Genomic DNA, 7,468 nt, shown 5'->3' on the forward strand with positions numbered 1-7,468 from the left:
CTTCCTTCCTTCCTTCCTTCCTTCCTTCCTTCCTTCCTTCCTTTCTTCCTTCCTTCCTTCCTTTTTGGAGCTTTAGGTTGTATTACCTGAAAGCTTAATTTGTCAAGTTAGAAGAATTCCAGGAAAGATGAATGGAAGCTGTAAATACAGTGGTGGTGAAAGCCAGGTGCAGATTCTCACTAGCTGCTGGTGGCTCACTGCTAGCTCTTCAGAAAGCTGAGAGCTGAGGATCACAGTTCAGTGCCATCCTGGGCAGAGAAACTTGTGAAACTCTGATCTCCAATTTACCAGCAAAAGCCTCCAGATGTGGAGTGGTGGCTTAGATGGTGGAGCACTAGCCTTAAGCAAAAAAGACAAGAGAAAGGTCCAAGCGTGCATGTGCGCGCGTGCGCGCGCGCGCACACACACACACACACACACACACACACACACACACAGAAGGTGAGCATTGCTATTTGTTTTGCCTTTGAGAAAGTGCTGGATGTGTTATTGTGAACACAGTTGCCTTTGCTGCTCCTTTCTTGGGACTGTGGGATATTAAAGAAATTGCTGCAATATGTCAGATGTCCATGTGTTTTATGGAACAATGAGTAATATGCTACTCCCACTAATGAAAATCGGAAGACTGTTTTTAGGAGCTAAGCTTGGACTCTCATCTCAGCAGGTGGCAGTGTTTGCCTTTTGGCAACTGGGTTTTGCTTGGCTTAGAGCTACAAATGATACAGAGTAAATTTCTTATTCTATGGCTCTTATGAATCAGGGTTATATAGGGTTATATAACAATGCTCAGAGTGTGGTGGAATTTGAAAGTCTGGCCAGTTTGGCAGGCTGGGACAAATGACATATCTCATTAATCTTAATGAATAAGAGTGACATTTCCCCATCTATTTGTGAGAATGGACCAGGGAAGGTGAAGAGGAGATACCGCTATTGTTCTTTAGCGGTTGGGAATCATGTTCTGATCACATATCTCACAGAGTCTACTAATTTGATATTAGTAATTTGATATTTCGATAAGTATAATTTCAGGGAACTATTACTCAAAGAATTGTGTGTACTTTAAGTCTAGAATGATGGAAAACCAAATTCATGTTTGGTTGTCAAAGATAAAAGGAAATCTGAAATCAAATTAAGGATTTATGTGTTGCTTGCATGTATCCTTGTGTCAAAGGAGGCCACCTTTCATCTCTGGTCACGTTCATCTCAGCACGGACCACAGTCAAAGGTAGAAAGAGGAATTCCTGGTGGTCTCCCATTGATAAATGTTCTATTAAGACAAGAGCTTGTGAATCAGGGAGACAATCTAATTAGTTTTAAGTTATGTGGCCCTCACTGATTGGCTACAAGGGGGAAGTGATGATTTTAAAAGAGGAAGAATTGCTTTGTCTTGTAGCAAGATGATTTTGTGCGTGTCGATTTCCTGGAATGAGTGGAGATCAAAGGTTTCACATTTATCTTTAATGTATATTTCTGTCTGTCTGTCTATATCAATCCTTCATGCTCCAGGATGTTCTGATGTGATTATTCAAATTTCAGTGTTTCACACATTCACAAATTGGTGTAGCACTTCTCTCAACCACCCAAAGAAGCCAGTGTTTGTTGAGAGTAAACAGTTTTTGAGGCTCTTTGTATAGGAACCTGTGGTAAGGACAGCATCTGCTCTGGTGACCATCAGCATTTCACACTTTGCTTTCTGCTAAATATTCTAATGGCCTCTGGGAAGGAATCTTGTATGGTGTGGCCACTGGTTTAGTATTTGTTTCTATATACTTTGTTATTTGCAGGCATTTCTAGGATATGCTTTTATTGATTATGGAAATAATAATTCCTGGAGACATGACTGAAATTCTTCTTAATTCAAATACATTTTTTTCCTCCCTGCATATTCCTGGACTGGAGGTTGAAGCTGGGTTTCTTTTCCCCCCAGTCAATAAGAGACTTGATTTCTAGGTGTGCCTCAGGCAAATGGGCATGTATAATTCTTTCCTAGGCCAGAAACTCTCAAATGAGAAGTAGATGAACACTCACAGTGCCCTTGGATTGTTACTATAAGCAAGGTGAAATCAAATGAAACCTCCAACTTTGATATATAAAAAGTAATTGTATATGGTTCAATCTGTGTAGAGAGAGATTCCCTGGTGCAGAGGGCAGATGGTAGAACCCAAGCAATGACCAAAGGTCATTGAGCATGGAGGGAAAATATCACAGCTGGTATATGGCCAAGAGCACAGGGTTCTAGAATAAGGCAGGGCTCAACTCATCATTCTGCTCATTAGGAGGAAGTGAGTCCACTGTTCTGGGTTTGTTTCTTCATCTGTAAAATGGAAACAGAGCAACACAGTCAATATACCTCCCGACACATGAGTCATTCATCTGCAAGTTGAGGAAGAGCTCTCCTTTCTCCACACAGAAGGTGCATTTCATGGTTGGAATTGGCCCTGACCTCAGGTTGGAGAGCTGTGACTGTGTATAAGCTGCCAACCTTTCTCACAGGGTACCAGGGCAGTTCCTCTGTCTCCCTCAGAGTTCATTTGCTGACATAACAGCGTGGCGCTGCCTCCTCCTCTTCCTGAGTCAATCAGGATTTTTGACGCCCTTGGACAAAGCAGGCGGCCTACTTTTAGAATAGAATCAGCTACTTTCACAAGTATTTCAGCTAATATTTACAAGCACAATCAAATCTTCTCTTTTAGCCTTGGCTGTATATAAACATTTTATTTGACATGGATCAGGATATATTATTGTATTGGTAAACTGCTTTGTCAAATAGCAACTCCTTTGTACAACTACTTAAAGAAAATAAAGGAATAAAAGCACAAATAATAAAAACTTTATTTAAGATAATCACTTATGTTATTTTTGAATTAGTATATGTTTGGAACATTAGGGGGTTTCTTTGTGATATTTCTATCCACACACACAACCCAGTTTGAACCAATTCATTCCCTACACTATTTTCCCATTCTGCTCTTGCTTCCTCCCCAATTCTTAAAGAGTACTTAAAAATATATGCACTCTTCCTGTTAGATTTGGTCCCAAGAAAGAAGATTAAAATAATGCTACATGTGTATATATATATTTGTGTATGTGTGTGTAAACTTAAATATCTTTAGAAAGAAGTCTTAGTAGTTACAAATATATGCTGTAAGGCACACAGATTACTTATTTGTGAATAAATTATGTTAACAGATCTAAGCTTCAATTTTGGATAGTGAATTAGATATGTCAGGTGTTCATATGGTTTTCCATTCAAAGATAAACTTCAGATTTGCCATTCTTAAATTCCAACGCATTTGATTTTAATCTGCATTTCTTGCCTAATCTTCCCTGCTCCCCTATATTTTAGGTATTATGAGTTAAATTATACCCATCTGAAGGTTCATGTAATAAAGTCCTTCTAATTCATAGAACCTCGAAATGTGTAACATGTTGTAAAATAGGGTCTGTAACATGGTAAAATGAACATTCGGTCATTATAGTGGCTGTAATCCAGGATGACTTTTATACATAGAAGATGGACTTTGGGAAGACATTGTTGAAAACAAGTTCATCTTCAAGGTAAGGAGAAAGACCTCAGGGGAAACCACATGTGTGGGCACCAGATTATGGATTTCCACTTTCCTGAACTGTGAAAAAGTAAATTAGTCCTGGTGGTCCTAGCAACCCAATAAATAGCACAGAAATTCTCACTGGATCTCGTACCTGGTCTCACTCATTGACTGAGTCTCCAGGTGTGTGTCACATTTTTCTTTTCGTGTATTTCCCCTTTACCCACCAAACTAACAATTACTTTTCCTACATTTATAATTCAGTAATTCGCTCCTCACTCCACGCTTGACAATTTACCTAGCTATCACAATGTCCTGGAATCTCTTCTAACCACACCCACACCTCTGAAGCCAGCAAGATAGTTTTCACAAATACTATGTATACATACTTAGTAATCATATGGAGATTGGGGTTTTCAGAATGTGGACTGGAGATGAAAACTATGAAGGAAAATATGATGGGAACATCACAGGTAGCTCTGGTTTTAGAATGAGAGCGGCTCATGCCTGATTGTAAAGTGAGAAGACTGCTCTAGTGGAAAAGAAATGTTGAAAAATTAGGAGTTTGGTATTTGCTGAAACCAGGTACCAAGGAAGACAGAGGAGAGGAGCAAAACTGCAGAGAGGAGGCACTAAAGGAGAAATAGCTCAGGTGACCAGACTGATGTGAGGAATGGAATGGTCTTGCTAAATTAGTTTGTTATTGCTAAATTTACTTATTTCATGGGCCTCAGAGTCAGACTCCAGAATTTCTCTACTCATGCTGGACTTGTGATTTGAATAGTTAATGGTTCTGTGTCTATGATGCATAAAAATACTTGCTGACATCAAAGGATTAAATTTGTAAAGTACTTAGCAGGGAACCTAATGAGACTGATCATAGCAACAGTTCTTACTACTGCTGTCAGGCACAGAATACCAAGAAGATGCCTGGCGTTGAACAACTCAGGTTGACTCTCCCCTTGGAGGGAGAATGGGCTCCCCACAGACAATCATGGAACACTCCAACAGAGAATTTTTGAAAAAATATGTTATGGATTTGGGGTTACTTTGGGCTATTTGAGGAGGAACTGAGGACTTTGATTTTTTTTTTTTTGCTCTGGGTTGGATATTGCCAGGATATGAGGGTAATTGTATGGTTGTTAATCTTCAAACTTTGAATCCATGGAGAAAACAGGCTAAAGCAAGCCCAAAGCTGTGAGTGCTAAAGTTGGAGAACAGCATGGAAGCCTAGCTCTGATGCTCAAGCCAGTAGCCACAAGACCTAGCTGGAAACTGTCTGATGACCTTGTTTTCTGTGAGTCCACAGTCTCAAAATGTGTTATGTAAGGAATGAGATGGACATTAAGCACTGCTAGTCTCCACCCCCATAATCAGAAATGAGAACGCCAAAGTATGGATAGCAAATGTGATAGATCCTGCTGAGGTTGGAGACTAGAGATTTCTCATGGCCATCACAGGCATTGTGATTGTGTGGTTCTCTCCCTGGTGCTTGCTCTGGAGCATAGATGGAGAAGACATAGTCTAACTCTTGCCGGTCCTGGAGGGTTTACAGAGAGATAGGAGAAAAGGACAGGAATTCAGACTGAGCATGACAGTGAGAATAGCTTTGCTGGTTTCATATTGAGAATGGAGAATGCAAATAACGACAGATTATAAAGGGACTAACCACTAAGAGAAGCAAACACTGAGTCTTTTAGAGGAGTTTCTAACTAGAAGCTCTTTGGGATAATGAGTTTTTCTTTCTAGAAAGAGTCCAGAGCATAGAGTGGAGGAGGCTGGAGGGGAAGAATATTGGAGGCATATTGCAAGACACATTGAGAAAGTAGAATTTGACTAATTCCTGGATCACGTTACATTTTGTCAGACATTCCATCTCTTCTAAGACAAGATGCAGGAGATAGGACAGCCACTGTTCCTTCTGATGCCAGTGACTCCTCCCCTTTCCTCTTCCGATAGCTAATGCTCTCATATTCCAGTTTTAGAATCTGACCCATCTCGAGTGCCTTTTGGCACTTTCTCTGTGCTGCCATATGGCTATGAGACAGTTTTGCTGTTACCCTCATGTTTCTGAGTTTGTTTGTTTTTTATGGTGGTGCTCTTTTATTTTTTCCTCTTCTCCCCAGGGCCCTGGCACAAGTTCATAGAGGAGAGATGAGGTCAGAGAAAAGTCTGACAAATGCACCTTGATACCTTTTACATAAGGCCTGCTCCACCTTGGACTCCTTGTGTTTGGAATAGGCCTTCAAGCCCTTAGGAGGCACCTAAGGCCCTTTGTCACATCCCAGAAGACCGACACACTCTGGAGATTAATCATCCCCTTTCAAGCCGGTCAACCATTGGAAGACATTGCTTCTCTTTCACTGAGAACTTCATGAGCATGTCAGCACTCAGTATGGATTATTATTTACTAATGATCGGCAAGCCATGGATTGGTTTGGCTTTCCTTCATGACTTATCTTTTATTAGTTTTTCTTTTACCTCTTTGTTTCATCCATCCATCTTCTCATTCAGCTGTTTCATCCATCCATCTTCTCATTCAGCATGCATTCATTAAGTGCCTAGTATGGGCTATGCATGTAGTTAGGCACTGGGATTTGTAGTGAATATGATGGCTATTTCTACTTTACAATTTAATGGGGATAAAGGAATATGTTAGTCAAGGTTCAATTAGAGAAAATAAGTAGGGGATACAAGGAGATTTATTGGAAGGAATTGGCTTATGTGACCATGGGGCTGACTAGACAAGTCTGAAATCCTTAGAGGAGGCTCTTAGAGTGAGCACAAGGTTATAAGAGGAAGTTTCTGTCCACAGGTCGAATTCCTCAGTCATCTGAGAGGCCTTAATTCTATTCTCATTTTCTTTCAATTGGACTGGCTCAGGCCTATTGTAGGATAATCTCCTTTATTTACAGTCAGCTAATTATAGAGTTTTAATGATCTCTACAGAACATTTTCACAGCAAAACTTATCTTAGTGTCTGTTCTGGGAACTATTTGTTAACCAGGGTGATAAATAAAACATCATCATAGGAAGGAAATTTTTTTTATGTCTAATTTTAGGCTAACTTGCAGACTTGTCCAGAGCAGCTTAAATGCAACTATACAACTATGAAATGCATAAAGTCTGAAGAATGTCAGGGTCCTGGAATAAGTCTTGTGAGTGGCCAGTCAAAAATCTGTGTCAGTTAAAATCTAGAGCAGGGTTGTAGAGTCTGAAACTGGCATTATGAAAAGTTTCTCCATTTGATTCTAACCAGAAGCCAGGATTGAGATCAGGTACTCTGAACAGATATAAGTTTTGATATTAGCATGATATTTTCAACCTCTTTGGTTAGCAATAATTCTTTTACTTAAAATATGCAAGTTAGCAAAGCTACTGAGATACTGTAAGTCATCTTCTTGAACTGGGTGTTACTGAGCTAGTTTTCAGTTAGGATAAGTAAGGCTATGCTGAACAAATGAGGAGACTGGGGAGATAGAAGCTGACAGATAACTACCACAGACTTTCACCTTTGTTGCTAATCACACATCACTCTGAGTGATCTGACTTTCTCCCATTGTGGGAGTTGGAGAGAAAGAGGTAGTGATGAACATTAACAATATCTTGTCTATTTAGTGTTATAACTCTGGACAATTGGTCCAATAATTGTCACATAGTAAATATTTACTAAATATCTGGAAAAATCCATATACTGCATTTGTTTTGCTTTTAGACATCATGTGTGATAGTTGTGTGTCTGTGTTTTGGTATGCATTTGTGTGCGTGTGTGTGTGTGTGTGTGCGTGTGTAGTGAGTTTTATTGTCCTCTCAAGAGAGGGTCTTCTTAGCACTTTGGCTCTGCAGGTCTGTAGTGCTGATTGTGACTCCTGAGAGTGAGTGAGCAGATTCTGGACACAGGTGTCTGCAATCAAGAGAAG

This window comes from Dipodomys ordii, unplaced genomic scaffold (assembly GCF_000151885.1).
Source record: "Dipodomys ordii isolate 6190 unplaced genomic scaffold, Dord_2.0 Scaffold1, whole genome shotgun sequence".
In the NCBI taxonomy this organism is placed as follows: domain Eukaryota; kingdom Metazoa; phylum Chordata; class Mammalia; order Rodentia; family Heteromyidae; genus Dipodomys; species Dipodomys ordii.